The sequence below is a fragment of the Lontra canadensis genome, unplaced genomic scaffold (assembly GCF_010015895.1).
Source record: "Lontra canadensis isolate GAN:19392208 unplaced genomic scaffold, GSC_riverotter_1.0 scaffold18, whole genome shotgun sequence".
NCBI classification, from domain to species: domain Eukaryota; kingdom Metazoa; phylum Chordata; class Mammalia; order Carnivora; family Mustelidae; genus Lontra; species Lontra canadensis.
The window spans coordinates 13,129,014-13,146,078 of NW_022631012.1; the positions used below are offsets into that span (position 1 = coordinate 13,129,014).

General features: G+C 36.8%; 1 protein-coding gene across 3 annotated transcripts in view; it reads left to right on the forward strand.

Annotated features, from left to right (window-relative positions):
- Positions 1-17,065, forward strand: part of FAM126B (family with sequence similarity 126 member B) — a 70,665-nt gene that overhangs the window by 15,218 nt on the left and 38,382 nt on the right. For 2 of the 3 annotated variants that reach the window (XM_032860097.1, XM_032860098.1), the window contains one exon: positions 10,670-10,765. The gene's annotated coding sequence lies outside the window, so the exon portion shown is untranslated. Of the gene's footprint in view, positions 1-3,394; positions 3,420-10,669; positions 10,766-17,065 lie in introns of those variants that run through there. The other variant, XM_032860096.1, reaches the window with a different exon arrangement.

A 17,065-nucleotide genomic window follows, 5' to 3' on the forward strand; every position in this document is an offset into this window, starting at 1 on the left:
AGACAGCGGTTGGCCAGGGAGTACCAAGGATTGCTGGCAACTCCAGAACCTGAAAAGACAAGGAAGGATTCTCTGCAAGTTTCAGAGGAAGTATGGCCCTGCTGACATCTTGATTTTAGATTTCTAGCACCCAGCAGAACTGTGAGATAATAAATTTATGCTGTTTTAATCCATGCAGTTTGTGGTCCTGTGTTATGGCAGCCTTAGGAAAGCAATACACTAACCAGTAGCCACAGTAACAAACCCTTTTTGGGAATGTGCAAGGTTTGAACAGGTAGGCTTGCTGAATTAACTATTGCCTTGACAGGAGTGAAGCATGAAAAGGCTTCCACTGGGCAAAGATGGGACAGTTTGAGTATTGGTAAGAATAATAACTATAGTGGGTTGAAACATACCAAGTATATTTAGCCCATGAGTTTATAATGATACTTAAAGCAAAACTAATTGCCTACCAGTAGAGGATCCTCATTAACCAACTCATTTTGGAAGCTGGTTAAAAAAAAAAAGGGGGGGGGAAAACATTAAGCATTTATCCCATCTTTCCTGTAAAAATGCTATCTATTACTAAGTAACCAAATACTAGATAGAGAAATTTCTCTTTCTAGAAATATTCCAACTAATTAAAGAAGAAAGAATAATAGAATTAGGTAATTATTTATAACCATTTGGTAATCTCTAAGGAACCTTAGGGTGATAATATCACAGAACGTGACAACCAGATGTTATAAAGTTACAGACAATATGAATGGTTCCCACTCCCTGAAAATAAACCTAATCTGGTCAAACTGCTATATCCAACCACAATCTGAGAACTACAGAAGGCAGAGGAATATATTAAATCATCATAAGGGTGTAGTCAGCCAAATCCAGACATGTGGAAAATGGTAAATAACTGTTTTCTTCAACAAATAAATTACAAGATAGATACACACAACTGTAGATTAAAAGAGATTTAAGAGATGTCATCCAGGGGCACCTGGGTGGCTCAGTTGTTAAACGTCTGACTTCAGCTCAGGTCATGATCCGAGGGTCCTGGGATCCAGCCCCGAATCAGGCTCTCTGTTTGGCAGAAGGCCTGCTTCTCCTTCTCCCACTCACCCTGCTTGTATTCTCTCTCTCTCTCTCTCTCAAATAATAAATAAAATCTTAAAAAAAAAAAAATGTCATCCAGTCCTGATATGTGAACTTCATTTGGATACTGATTCAGTGTTTTAAAAAATTGGCATAATTGTAAATTTGAACATCAATTGGGTATTTGATTATATTAAGGAATTACTTTAAAATTTCTTATATGTAACGATATTGTGGCTATTTTTAAAACATATTTGTTAAAATTTTATTTTTTTTTTAATTTTATTTTTTTTTTAATATTTTATTTATTGATTTGACAGAGAGAGATCACAGGTAGACAGAGAGGCAGGCAGAGAGAGAGAGAGAGAGGGAAGCAGGCTCCCCGCTGAGCAGAGAGCCTGATGCGGGACTCGATCCCAGGACCTTGAGATCATGACCTGAGCCGAAGGCAGTGGCTTAACCCACTGAGCCACCCAGGCGCCCCTAAAATTTTATTTGAGAGCGCATGTGAGAAAGCAGAAGTTGTGGGGAGGGAGACAGAGGAAGAGGAGTAAATCGGGCTTCCCACTGAGCAGGGAGCCTAACATGGGGCTAAATCCCAGGGACCTGAGCCGAAGGCAGACGCTTAACCAACTGAGCCACCCAGGCATCCCTCTTTTTTTTTTTTTTTCTCTTGTTTTTTAATGTAAGCATTTATAACTCCAAATTTCCTCGTTAGCACCACTTTTGTTGCATCTCATAAGTTTTGTATATTGTGTGTTTATTTTCATTTGTCTCAAGTATTTTGCAATTTATTTTGTGATTTCTTCTTTGACTTCTTGGTTGTTTTAAAGTGTGTTGTTTAATTTGCACAATTTTGTGGATTTTCCCAATTTTCTTCATTTCTGACTTCTTCCTATTATGATCACAGGAAGTACTATGTGTGATACCTGTTTTTCCTAAATCTACTGAAACTTAACTTGTGGCCTAGCATGTTTTCCATCCTGGAAAATGAACCAGTTATACTTGAAGAATATATCTGCTTTTATTGGGTAGAATGTTCTGTATGCATGTGTTAGATCTTGTTGGATTATTGTGTTGTTTACATCCTCTGTTTGCCTTAAATCCTTTTGTGGGGTACTGAAGTCTCCAGATATTATAGAACTATTTCTCTCTTCACTTCTGTCAGTTTTGCCTCATATATTTTGATGGTCTCTCATTAGGTGCATAAATATTTGTTATGTCTTCTTGCTGTATTGATCTTTTATAAGTCCTCCTTTGTCTCTTTTTTGAATTAAAGGTTATTTTATCAGTTAATAGTATAGCCATCTTTGATATCTTTTAGTTACTATTTGCATGGATTATCTTTTTGTATTCTTCTACTTTCAATCTGTTTGTGTCCTTGGATCTCAAGTGACTCTTGTAGACAGCATATTGTTGGATCATGTGTTTTTATTGTTCTGCAAAACTTTAGTCTTTTTGAAGAATTTAATCCATTTACATTGATTGTAATTACTGATAAGGATTTCTATAGTTTTGCTATTTGTTTTCTGTATATTTTATCACTTTTTTGTTCCTCATTTCTGTATTACTCTTGCATTTAGTTGATTTTTTTAGTGAAATATTTACATTTCTCATTTTCTTTTGTGTATATTCTGCAGCTGTGTGTGTATGTTTGTGGTTACTATGGGGATTGCATTTAACATCCTAAAGTTAAAACACTGTAATTTGAATTTATACTAACTTCAATAACATACAAAAATTCTGCTTCTTTACTGGTCTGTTCCCACCCCTTTCAGTTGTTGATTGTATCTTTGTACATTGTGTGCTCCAAAACATAAGCAAATTCTTTTACTCCATGCAGTTGACAACAAAGTAAACGTCAAGGTTGGTAACTGTACATTACCTCTGAAATTACTCATATCAGAGAGATCCTATGATAATTGTCTTTCTCTGATTGACTTATTTCACTTAGCAAAATACCCTCTAGTTCTATCCATATTGTTGCAAATGGCAACACCCTCCCCCCTTTTTGATGGCTGTGTAACGTTCCATTGTGTATATACCACATCTTCTTTATCCATTTCTCTCTTGATGGACATCTGGGCTCTTCCCATAGTTTGGCTATTGTGGACATTGCTGGGTGCAAGTGCTCCTTCAGATCACAAAGATACAAATGTTATCTCATTTGTATGGTAGTGCTAGTGCTAAGTTGCACTATTTTCAACTTTTTGAGGAAGCTCCATGCTGTTTTTCAGAGTGGTACACCAGCTTGCAGTCCCATCAACAGTGTAAGAGGAATCCCCTTTCTCCACATCCTGACCAATATCTGTTATTTCCTGACTGGCTGATTTTAGTCATTCTGACAGGTATGAGGTGGTATCTCATTGTGGTTTTGATTTTTATTTCCCTGATGCCAAACGATGAGCATTTTTTCATGTGTCTGTTGACTGTTTGTATGTCTTCTTTGGAGAAATGTCTGTTCAGGTCTTCTACCCATTTCTTGATTGGATTATTTGTTCATGGGGTGTTGAGTTAGATAAACTCTTTATAGATTTTGGATACTAGCCCTTTATCTGATAAGACATTTGCAAATATCTTTTCCCATTCCACTGGTCATCTTTTGATTTTGTTGACTGTTTCCTTTGCCGTGCAGAAGCTTTTTTTTTTTTTTTTAAAGATTTTATTTATTTATTTGAGAAAGAGACAGAGAGAGCATGAGAGGGGAGAAGGCCGGGGGAAGAAGCAGACTGCCTGTGGAGCTGGGAGCCTGATGTGGGACTCGATCCCAGGACTCCGGGATCATGACCCGAGCTGAAAGCAGTTGCTCAACCAATTGAGCCACCCAGGCACGCTTTGTGCAGAAGCTTTTTATCTTGATGGGGTCCTAATAGTTCATTTTTGCCTTTGTCTCCCTTGCCTTTGAAGATGTGTCTATCAAGAAGTTGCTGCAGCCACGGTCACAGAGGTTGCTGCCTGTGTTCTCCTCTAGGATTTTGATGGATTCCTGTCTCATGTTTAGGTCTTTCATCCATTTTAAGTCTATAAAGCATATGATATAAGGAAGTGGTCCAGTTTTGTTTTTCTGCATGTGGCTGTCTGAGTTTTCCCAACATCACTTGTTGAAAAGATTGTCTTTTTTCCACTGGATATTGTTTCCTCCTTTGTCAAAGATTAGTTGGCTGAATAGGTGAGGGTCCATTTCTGAGTTCTGTATTCTGTTCCATTGATTTAATGTGTCTGCTTTTGATCCAGTACAATACTGTCTTGATGATTACAGCTTTGTAATAGAGGTTGAAATCCAGAATTGTGGTGCCATCAGCTTAGGTTTTCTTTTTCAACATTCCTTTGGCTATTCAGGATCTTTTCTGGTTCCATACAAATTTTAGGATTATTTGTTCCAGCTCTGTGAAAAAAGTGGATGGTGTTTTGTTGGGGATTGTATTGAATGTATAGATTGCTCTGGGTAGTATAGACATTTTAACAATATTTTTTCTTCCAATCCATGAGCATGGAACGTTTTTCCATATTTGTGTCTTCAATATCTTTCATGACTGCTCGATAGTTTTCTCAGTACAGATCCTTTGCCTCTTCAGTTAGGTTTATTCTTAGGTATCTTATGATTTTGGGTGTGATTGTAAGTGGGATTGACTCCTCAGTTTCTCTTCTCTCTCAGTGTCAGTGTGTATAAATGCAACTGATTCCTGTGCATTGATTTTATATCCTGCCACTTGCTGAATTCCTGTATGAGTCCTAACAATTTTGGGGTGTTGCCTTTAGGGTTTTCCACACAAAGTAACATGTCATCTGCAAAGAGTGAGAGTTTGACTTCTTTGCTGATTTGGATCCCTTTTATTTATTTTTGTTGTCTGATTGCCGAGCCTAGGATTTCTGGTACTATGCTGAACAACAGTGGTGTTAGTGGACATCCCTGCAGTGTTCCTGATCTTAGGGAAAAGCTCTCAGCCTTTCCACATCAAGAATGATATTTGCTGTTGGCTTTTTGTAGATGGCTTTTATGATACTGAGGTATGTTCCCTCTGTCCCTACACTGTGAAGAGTTTTAATCAAGAAAGGATCCTGTACTTTGTCAAATGCTTTTTCTGCATCAGTTGAGAGGTTCATATGGTTCTTGTCCTTTCTTTTATTAATGTAGTGTATCTCATTGATTGATTTGTGGATGTTGAACCACCCTTGCAGCCCAGGAATAAATCCCACGTGGTGGTGAATAATCCCTTTAATACGTTGTTGGATCCTATTGGCTAGTATCTTGTGAGAATTTTTGCATCCATGTTCATCAGTGCTGTTGGTCTGTAATTCTCCTTTTTGATGGGGTCTTTGTCTGGTTTTGGAATCAAGGTGATGCTGGGCTCATAGGAAGAGTTTGGAAGTTTTTCTTCCATTTCTGTTTTTTGAAACAGCGTCAGAAGAATAGATATTAGTTCTTTTTTTTTTTTTTTAAGATTTTATTTATTTATTTGAAAGACTGAGATTATAAGTAGGCAAAGAGGCAGGCAGAGAGAAAAAGGGGGAAGCAGGCTTCCTGCTGAGCAGAGAGCCCAATGTGGGGCTTGATCCCAGGACCCTGGGATCATGACCTGAGCTAAAGGCAGAGGCTTTAACCCACTGAGCCACCCAGGCACCCCTAGGTATTAGTTCTTTAAATGTTTGTTAGAATTCCCCCTTGGAAGCCATCCAGCCCTAACTCTTGTTTGTTGGGAGATTTTTGATTACTGCTTCAGTTTCCTTGCTGGTTTTGGGTCTGTTCAGGTTTTCTATTTCTTCCTGTTTCAGTTCAGGTAGTTTATATGTCTCTAAGAATACATCTGTTTCTTCAGATTGCCTAGTTTGTTGGCATATATTTGCTTATGATATATTCTTACAGTTGTTTGTATTTCTTTGGTATTGGTTGTGATCTCTCCTCTTTCATTCATGATTTTATTTATTCGAGTCCTTTCTCTTCTTGATCTTGGTAAGTCTGGATAGGGGTTTATCAATCTTATTCTTTCAAAGAACCAGCTCCTAGTTTTGTTGATCTGTTCTACTGGCCTTTGGCTTCTATTTCATTGATTTCTACACTGATATTCATTCATTCATTCATTTAAAAGATTTTATTTATTTATTTGACATAGAGAGAGATCACAAGTAGGCAGAGAGGCAGGCAGAGAGGGAGGGGGAAGCAGGCCCTCTGCTGCGCAGAGAGCCCGATGTGGGGCTCCATTCCAAGGCCCTGACATCATGACCTGAGCCGAAGGCAGAGGCTTAACCCACTAAGCCACCCAGGCACCCCTCTGCTCTGATCTTTATTATTTCTCTTTTTCTTCTGGTTTTAGGCTTTATTTGCTGTTCTTTCTCCAGCTCCTTTAGGTATAATTTTAGGTTGTGTATTTGAGACCTTTTTTGATCTTGACAGATGTTTGTATTGCCATATACTTCCCCCTTAGGACTGTCTTTGCTGTATTCCAAAGGTTTTGAACAGTTGTGTTTTCATTTTTTACTTCCATTATTTTTTAAATTCTTTAACTTTCTGGTTGACCCATTCATTCTTTAGTAGGATGCTCTTTAACCTCTATGTATTTGAGTTCTTTCCAAATTTCCTCTTGTGATTGAGTTCAAGTTTCAAAGCATTGTGGTCGGAAAATATGCAGGGAATGATCCCAGTCTTTTTATTCTGATAGAGATCTGATTTGTGACCCTGTATGTGATCTGTTCTGGAGAATGTTCCATGTGCGCTTGAGAAGAATGGGGATTCTGTTGCTTTTCGATGGAATGCTCCGAATATATCTGTGAAGTCCATCTGGTCCAATGTGTCATTCAAAGCCCTTGTTTCCTTATGATCTGCTTAGATGATCTGTCCATTGCAGTGAGGGGGTTTTTAAAGTCCCCTACTATTATTGTATTATAATCAGTGTGTTTCTTTAATTTTGTTAGTAATTGATTTATATAATTGCTCCCATGTTAAGGGCATAAATATTTACAATTGTTGGATCTTCTTCTTTTTTTTTTTTTTTAAGATTTTATTTATTTATTTGACAGACAGAGATTACAAGTAGGCAGAGAGGCAGGCAGAGGAGGAAGCAGGCTCCCTGCTGAGCAGAGAGCCCGATGTGGGGCTCGATTCCAGGACTCTGAGATCATGACCTGAGCTGAAGGCAGAAGCTTTAACCCACTGAGCCACCCAGTTCCCCCCAATTGTTGGATCTTCTTGTTGGCTAGATCTGCTAATTATGATATAATGTTCTTCCTCATCTCTTGTTACAGTCTTTGGTTTAAAATCTAATTTGTCCAATATAAAGATTGCCAACCCAGCTTTCTTTTGGTGTCCATTAGCATGATATATGGCTTTCCACCCCCTCACTTTCAATCTGGATATGTCTTTGGGTCTAAAATGAGTCTCTTGCAGACGGCATACCTATGAGTCTTGCTTTTTTATCCAGTCTGATACCCTTTATCTTTTAATTGGGGCATTCAGCCCATTTACATTCAGAGTTACTATTGAAAGATGGGAATTTAGTGCCATTGTATTACCTTTGAAGTCACCATTTCTGTATATTGTCTGCGTTCCTTTCTGTCCTTTGTTATTTTTGGGCTCTCTCTTCTCTTAAAGGATCCCCTTTAATATTTCTTGCAGGGCTGGTTTAGTGATCACAAATTCTTTTAGTTCTTTTTTGTCCTGGAGGTTTTTACTCTCTCCTTCTATTTTGAATGACAGCCTTGCTGGATCAAGTATTCTTGGCTGCATATTTTTCTCATTAGGACCCCTCCACCTAAATTTTTTTTTTTAAGATTTTATTTATTTATTTGAGAAAGAGTGAGAGAGACTATGAGAGGGGAGAAAGTCAGAAGGAGAAGCAGACTCCCCATGGAGCTGGGAGCCCATTGCGGGACTCAATCCCAGGACTCTGGGATCACAACGTGAGCCGAAGGCAGTGGCTTAACCAACTGAGCCAAGCAGGTGCCCCCCACTCCCTAAATTTTTAAAGGATGTTTTTGCTAGGTAGTTAGAGGATATTTACTGTATTTTAGATTAGTAGTTATTTCTTTTGTCCTTTAACTGTCATTCTGTTATGTCCTGGTTTCTTTAGTTTCTGTTGAGAAATTTGCTGTCAGTCTTACTGTTTCTTTGAAGGTCAACTAAAATTTTTCTTGAATATCTCTGACTTTTTCTTTTCCTTCACTCCTTCCTTTCATAGTTTAATTATGATATTGTAGGCATGGTTTTCCTTGAGTATATTCTGCTTGGAGTTGGCAGAGTATCTTGAATCTCTGATTCTTTCATCAGTTTTATAAAATTCTGTTATTCTCTCTTTGAATATTGGTTATATCTCCTCTCTCTTTTTTTTTTTTTAAGATTTTATTTATTTATGAGAGAGAGAGAGAGAGAGAGAGAGCGAGCACAGGCAGACAGAATGGCAGGCAGAGGCAGAGGGAGAAGCAGGCTCCCTGCAGAGCAAGGAGCCCAATGTGGGACTAGATCCCAGGACGCTAGGATCATGACCTGAGCCGAAGGCAGCTGCTTAACCAACTGAGCCACCCAGGTGTCCCGGTTATATCTCCTCTCTTGTCTGGGACCTCGGTTGTATGTATATTAGACATTTTGAGCATGTCTTCCATTTCTCTTAAACCTCTCCTTGAACTTTCCCCCTACCTTCTATTCTTTCTGTCGTCTTTCCTACTTTCTTTCTCTAGCTATAGTTCAGTATTTCTTACTGACTTAGTCTAATAATTGTATGGTCTGCTGTGTCCAGTTTGCTATAAATCCAATATATTGAGTTCTTAATTACATATATTCTGTTCTTCAGTTCTACAATGTACATTTAATTATTTCTTTATATCCTAATTCATTGGTGAAATTTTTCATTTCGTCAGTTTTGTCCATTTTCTCCTCTATTTTCTTTAGTATGTTATTCAGAATTATTTACAGTTGTTGTCCTTGTGTGTTAAATCTTACTTGATCATCTGTGGATCTGACTCTGTGTAGTTTTCTCTTAATTATTGGTCATATATTTGTCACTTAGCATATTTAGTAATTTTTTATTGTATGCCAGACCTTATGTATGAAAGAACATTGAATATGAAAGAACATATTTAGTAATTTTTTGAACATAATTTCAAAAGAATATGAAAGAACATATTTAGTAATTTTTTTATCGTATGCCAGACCTTATGTATGAAAGAACAGTAGAAGCTTCAGATAGTGTTACCTTCCTGATATGTTTTTTCTGTTGTTCAAATGACTGAGGGGCTTATTTTTTCCAGTTTATCAGGAGTCGAGCTGTGTTAAAGTATAATAAAACTCCATTTCCTATACTTTTTTTTTCTTTCTTTCTTAAATTGAGAACCTAGTGAATATCTGTTTCATTAACCCTGAAAGATTGTTGGAGACCCATCTCTACAGAGATTCCCAGTATAGCTTTCAAGACTGCCAGCTTACACTGCTTCAAAATCTGACAGTTGTCTTGGTGGCTCAGAATTCCCAAGGTACAAAAAGAGTTTCCTTGGGGTTCCTGGCTGGCTCAGTTGATAAAGCATGGGACTCTTGATCCTCAGAGTTGAGTTCAAGCCCCATGTTGGGTATAGAGATTACTTAAAAATAAAATATTAAGAAAAGGGAGACAATGAGTTTCCTTGAAATCAAATATCCCTTCTCAAAGTATGACCAGCTCCTGGTGTATCTTTCCAGAGATATTATATTAGTCCTTTTCAAGTTTTTTAACCCACAGAAATCAGGAAATGAAAATCGTATGTGACAGTCAGTAGATAAGAGCTAACAAGTCAGTTGCTATCATTCTATTAGGAGGCCCTAATGCATCTTTAGTTTGAAAAACATCAGAGACTTTGCAGATGATAATGTAACTTAACTCCAAGAGAATTTTATTGCATTATTTGTATTTTTTTTAATCATATTTCGTTAATGAACATTTTGGGGTATTTTAGAATTTAAAGTTGTGGTACAGTTCTGAGTCAAAATGGTAGAGCATAATGTCAGCAACTACTTGAAAATAGTTTTTACTTTATGAGGAAACTATACTTTTAGCAATTTGTAAAGGATTCTCTCTGATCAGAAAAGCTTTTGTATGTTTTGTACTAAAATTTCAAGTAATAGCATTTTCTGTGTTCTTTTAAAAAAATGATAAAATTTCAGTTCTGTTAATCTTATCCAAAATGATTTTGTAGCCATTGATACTTCTTAAGTTTGATGTTATACTGCATATTGAAATTTTAATGAGTGTTTGTACATGTATGTACGAGAGTGATATCACTGTAACATGTTTCAAAAGTTGGATTCATAGAATTTTTGACTGAAAAGGACTTAGTTTTATAGATAATTCAAGTGAAGCTCCAGAATATTTAGGTTACGTATTTAAGGTCTTATGGATAATTAATGGGAAATTTGAAACTAAAAGTGAGACTCCTTTTCCCCAAATCTGGTATTTTTAAAATTAGGTTTGATGATGGTACACAAGTATATGCTGGTTATTATAGAAAGTTTTTTAATCCCTCATTATTTATAAAAATAGATAATTGTGTTATGTTTTTTATTAAAGTTGTTTTTGTTACATTTCTAAGAATACCATCTCAGTATTTAGTAGTTTTCAATTTTTTTTTTTTTTTATAGCGCTGGAAAATTTGTCTCAACAAATGAATTCCACACTTGAATTCTGCCGCATTCCTGTGCCACCTCCTCCTTTAGAAAACTGATCTTAGAACAGAGGTAAAATTATGGAATTTAACTTTTTAAAGGATAAAGAATGAGTTTTCCACACAATTAGACGTGTTAGAATTTTTGGTTATCTTTGGTGGGTAGCTTCTACTTATTTAGCAGTTTTACCTAAGAGACTTGAAATAATCGCATCTTAATTATTGCCCTGAGTTTTACTTTTGAAAGTGTTTCTTTTTTAATAGTTGTGCCTTTTAACCTTGTTGCCAGATCTTTACAGTTATTGAATAATTGAATATATTCAGCAAAATCATATTATGTAGCTACACTGAGATAAGTGCTGTCTAATAGAATTTCTGTGATGATGTCCATGTTCTATGTCTGTGCTCTCCAGTATGGGAGACAATAGCCACATGTAGCTCCTGAGCACTTGAAATGTAGCTAGTGCAATGAAGGAATTGAATCTTTAAATATTATTTTATTTAAATTCATTTAAATTTAAATAGCCACATGTAGCTAGTGGCTATCATATTGAATGGTGCACTGTAGGTTTTTTCTTAAAGAAGTTGTTATTTATAATAATCATGTGTCTTTGAATGCTTAAATTTCAGAATTATACCTTGAAATATTTTCATAGTTGTTGGCCTAGTTTGTAAAACCACTTTTTACTATTTCATGTTTCCCTGATAATTGTATAGCTTTGCTTATCCAATAACGTTGGTCTACTAGAAATGCTTGAGAGCAGTTTTCATAATTAGTTTTTCTCACTGATGTATTATTTAATCTTTAAAAAAAAACCTTTGAGAAAAATAAAATATGAAAACAGGGAGGAAGGCAAACCATAAGAGACGCTGAAGTCTAGGAAATACACTGAGGTTTGCTGGAGGGGAGGTAGGTGGGGGAGAAGAGGTAATTGGATGATGCACATTAAGGAGGGCACTTGATATAATGAGCACTGGGCGTTATATGCACTGATGAATCACCCTGGTAACTAGTAATAGACTATATGTTAACTAAATTGCATTTAAGTAAAGAAAAAAAAAAACCTTTGATGTAGGTACTTCTGTTATTCCCTCTTTATTATTTATTTATTTATTTTGTTAAAATTTTATTTTTTTGACAGAGAGAGACACGGCGAGAGAGGGAACACAAGCAGGGGAAGTGGGAGAGGGAGAAGCAGGCTGCCCGCTGAGCAGGGAGCCCAGTGCAGGGCTTGATCCCAGGGCCCTGGGTCATCACCTGAGCCAAAGGCAGATGCTTAATGACTAAGCCACCCAGACACCCCATTATCCCCTTTTTATAAATGAGGAATTTGAGGCCATAAATCAGTAAAATCAATATAATTAATAAGTTACTTTTCCTCGGATACATACTTTGTACAAAGGTCATAGAATTGGAATTCAAACTCAGGCAATCTAGTGCCCATACTGTAACCATTAGGCTGTACTGCCTCTTATTATCTCATTTTCTGTAAATTGACAGTTTCTTGGGGAGAAAAATACATGCTTACTGTCAGCTAAGACATAGTCGTCAGGGCTTGCTAATAAAAGTTGCCATTACCATGGTCACCAAAAGGATAACTATTTTCTGTGATATCTTTTTTACTGTTAAATACTATGAAATTGAGGCAGTATGGCCTGAATTGAGCTGCAAGCTGGAATATTGGCTTGAGTTTTGCTTTTAAGATTTCACTATTTTTTTAAGTAGTCTTCAGGCCCAACATGGGGCTCAAATTTGTGACCCTGAGATTGAGTTGCATGCTTTACTGACTGCACCAGTCAGGGAGCCCTTAATGTTTGCTTTTATTTTTTATTTTATTTTATTTTATTTAAAGATTTTATTTATTGATTTGACAGACAGATATTACAAAGGGGCAGAGAGGCAGGCAGAGAGAGAGGAAGGGAAGCAGGCTCCCCGCTGAGCAGAGAGCCAGATGCGGGACTCGATCCCAGGACCCTGGGATCATGACCTGAGCTGAAGGCAGAGGCTTTAACCCACTGAGCCACCCAGGCACCCAATGTTTGCTTTTAAATATAGTTTTTATATCCCAGGTAAGGGGATGGATATAATATGCAACAGAAAAAAACTTCAAAATTATGTATTGTATGGATAAGTAAAGAGAAAACCTGCAGTACATCTGTAATTGTATTCACAGCTACCTCTAGATACTAAGATACTGGGAATAGTTCAGAAATCCATATTTACAAATTTCTCTGTAACTATACAATTCTATTTTCAAATAAAGGTACTAAAATATATTTTTAGGATTTTAAATGTAGTAAGTAACTTACTCTTGTAGAAAACTGAAGCCCAGAGGGTTTAAGTGATTTGTCCAAAGTCATATAAGCCATGTGGTTCATTGATTAAATAAACACGCATAATTATCTGCTATAAGTCCAGATACCTTACTGTGCTTGTTAGCTTTGAGTACATAGTGAACATTCAGATGTGAGCGAAACCGACATGGATCCTGTTTTCATGTAACTTGCTATCTATCTTGTTGAGGAAGATAGACAATAACTAATAAGTAATAAGATCTAAGAAGCAAGGTACAAAATCCAAAGCACTAGGAAATGAACATATTTGTTGGAATGGAGAATACTAGAAAAGGGAGAAAGGAATGCTGTTTAGATAAAGTTGTTAAGACTGGCCGGCTGAGACTGACAGGACTGGAAGAAGCCAGCTATGTAAATAACAGTAGTAGGACAGCATTCTAGGCTGGCACAGTCTATACAGAATCCCTGTGGTAAAGGGGTGCACAAAGCTATGGAAAAAACGGAAAGGTGAGTATGGCCAGGATATAGGAGGCTGTGTGGGGAATAGTATGAGTTATAAGAAAGGGACCAAGGTACATTTTTCAACTGTTGGTTTTAGAGTAGACATTAAATTAAAATCTGAATTCTGCCAGTTAAACCGTGTTACCTTGTGTGGGTCATTTGACCTCCTTATACTTTAATTTTCTTGTCTATTATTTGGGAATAACAGAGGCCATATTAAAGTAGCATATAGTATCAGGAAAATTAAGTATATAATACTTGTAGCAAACATTTATAGTGGTTATTTTGTGATAAGAACTGTTCTAAGTATATAATAATTGTATGAAATTAGTACTGTGCTGCTGTTTTCCTTTTCGAACTAAGAGAAAGGAGGCACAGAGGAATTAAGTATAGCTAGGAAGGGGGTAAGAGGGCTTACACATAGCTGTAGTAAGTGACCTTAAACTTAGACCGTTTCCAGAGTCCATGCTCAAAGTGTGTTCTAGAGATCCCTTAAGTAGGTTTGTAGGGTCAAACAGTATTTGCTGCCTTCATTGTCATTCTCTGATAAATATACAGTGAAGGTTTTCATCAGCCAGTTAAATGCAGAAGTAATTATGAGATTTGCAAAATACGTAAAACAATAAACACTACTTTCCTTACCAAATTTTGGTTTTTTGGTTTTGTTTTGTTTTTTAAAGATTTTATTTGTTTGTCAGAGAGAGCGCACAAGCAGGCAGAGTGGCCAGCAGAGGCAGAGAGAGAAGCAGGCTCTGCTCCGAGGAAGGAACCCAATACAGGATTTGATTACAGGACCCTGGGATCATGACCTGAGCTGAAGGCAGCCCCTTAACCCACCGAGCCACCCAGGCATCCCACCAAATTTGTTTTTGCTATGGAAAAATAAAATTTCGATTTAAAACATTTGTGTAAAAAAATATGGGGCACCTGGGTGGCTCAGTGGGTTAAGCCTCTGCCCTCGGCTCAGGTCATGATCTCAGGGTCCTGGGATAGAGCCCTGCATCAGGCTCCCTGCTCGGCGGGGAGCCTGCTTCCCCTCCTCTCTCTCTGCCTGTCTCTCTGCCTACTTGCGATCTGTCAAATAAAATCTTTAAAAAAATAAAAAAGAGAAATCCAGTAATAGAGATACAAGAGTTTATTTTTCAGTTCCATTTTGTCTATTGGAAATAAGTCCTTTTTGTCATCACTAAAATGAAATTATGCTTTTCTTCCTTACATGGTAATAAATATATCATTAAGTATTTACCTCCTTTTCTGGAGCACTCTTCAGAGAGTGTGTAAAGTTCTGTTTTTCCCCTTAATCTTGTGGTCCACTGAGCTTGTTGGAAATAATGAAGTGATAAAGAGACGTTACAAGTTATGTTAACAAAACAACCCCTTTTGTTTATACCTTCATAAGAGACTTGAGAAGAATGGAGATGTTAGCGGGAGAAACTAATGTAGGTTTTGCTTTACTATACTTCATTTGAAGCTTAATAAAAATGTAACCCAGATTACCTATCTTCCAGGTACTTTGTAAGTAAAAAAACATTTTTCTTGTCAATTGCTGTTCAGGTGTTTTAATTTCCAGACACTTGGTAGGAACTCTCAGAGCAAATACTGTAGCAAGCCTGGAATTTTTAGTCTTCATACTATTGGGAAATTTGTATCTAGCTTTGAAAAGGGATACCAGTCCTTTCTCTGCATTGTAGCCAGATGAGCTTTTCTTTTCTTTCTTTCTTTTTTTTTTTTTTTAAGATTTTATTTATTTATTTGACAGAGAGAGAGAGAGAGCAGAGGCAGGCAGAGTGGCAGGCAGAGGGAAGGAAAGAAGCAGGCTCCCCGCTGAGCAAGGAGCTCGATGCAGGACTTGATTCCAGGACCCTGGGATTATGACCTGAGCCAAAGACAGCTGCTTAAGCGACTGAGCCACCCAGGCATCCCAGATGAGTTTTTCAAGCCTTGAATTTTATTATTCATCTGCTTAATAACCTTAGCCCTTTCCACACTTAATGCAGACTACAAATTCCTATTTATACCATTTTCCCACCTTCAACTCTTGTCCCTTGCTTTCTGTGTTCCTGGTCTTCTTTTAGATTCTATAACTTCTAGGTTTCTTCTTGTGACAGGGCCTGTATATAGGTCATTGCCTTTTTCTAGAATGTTCTTTTCCAAATTCCTTAACTCTATTGATCTTTGTTACCTCAACTTACCTTAGAGAAGTCTTTTGATTCCTTCATCAATATTAGGTTCCTTTTATTATGCTTTTGTGTGTCTTTTCTTCTTACTCTCATCTCTTTCCAAAATTTGTGTTTAGTCTCCTACACTAGATAAATGATCTGTTATATAGTGAAACTATGTCTGGTTTTGTTTATCATTGTATTACCAACTATTAGGATAATGGCTGTTATAGTTGGTGTTTAAGAAATATTTATGGTATGGATCAATGAATTTCTGACTGACTCTTGCCTTTGCTTTTTATTCAGTTGCTTCCTTGAATTCTGAGAAACTATCAGAGGCAGCTACCTTAGGATATTTAGACAGTTGTTCATAAAAAATTTTTTATTGAGGTATAATTTGCATAGAGTAAGAAGCACATTAATCATAGTTATATAATGGAATACATTTTTAGGTGAAGAACTAGGTTTCAGAAAGTATTTACTACCACTTAGTTGGTATAAAAGAAAAAAAGGAGTTCTGACATTGATTTGAATAATCATTGTAATAAATGTATGAAACTTAGAAAATGACTTTTTTGAAGGGCATTATATTTTGGATGTATGGTTGTGCTCTGTTTTGTGAAGTTATTTTTTTATTATAATTTTTTATTTTTTTATTAATGCACAATGTATTATTAGCCCCAGGGGTACAGGACTGTGAATTGCCAGGTCTACACATTTTATAGCACTCACCATAGCACTACCCTCCCCAATGTCCATAACCACACACCCCCCCCACCTCCCCCAACCCTCTGTTTGTTTTGTGAGATTAAGAGTCTCTTATGGTTTGTCTCCCTCCCTATCCCATCTTCTTTCATTTATTCTTCTCCTACCCCCCCAAATCTCCCCTGTTGCCTCTCAATTTCCTCATATCAGGGAGATCATATGATCATTGTCTTTCTCTGATTGACTTATTTCGCTAAGCATGATACCCTCTAGTTCCATCCACGTCATTGCGAAGTTATTTTTAAGAGTCTCATTTCTTCAGCAAGAGTCTGTAACTTGGGTGTCCATGTTTATTAATAATGGCTTTAGTTGATCTGAACTCCCAGAAATTGCTTGCAAAATTGAATATGTGTAGGTATAGCATTTTAATTTTTATGTAGTGTTCATTAATCCTTTTTGTTTAAGACAAAAGCTTGTTGTGGAACATTTCAAATTTACAACAAAGTGATGATAATAGTGCAGTGAAATTTGTGTACCAGTTATTCAGCTTGAGTGGGTATTAATTCATGGCCAATCGTATTTCATCTATACCTAATTCACTTTCCTTACTTGGTTGCCCCTGTCCTGATTATTTTAAGGCAAATCCCAGACATTATTTCACCAGTAAATATGTTAGTATGTAACTCTAAGAGACAAGCACTATTAAAAAAAAA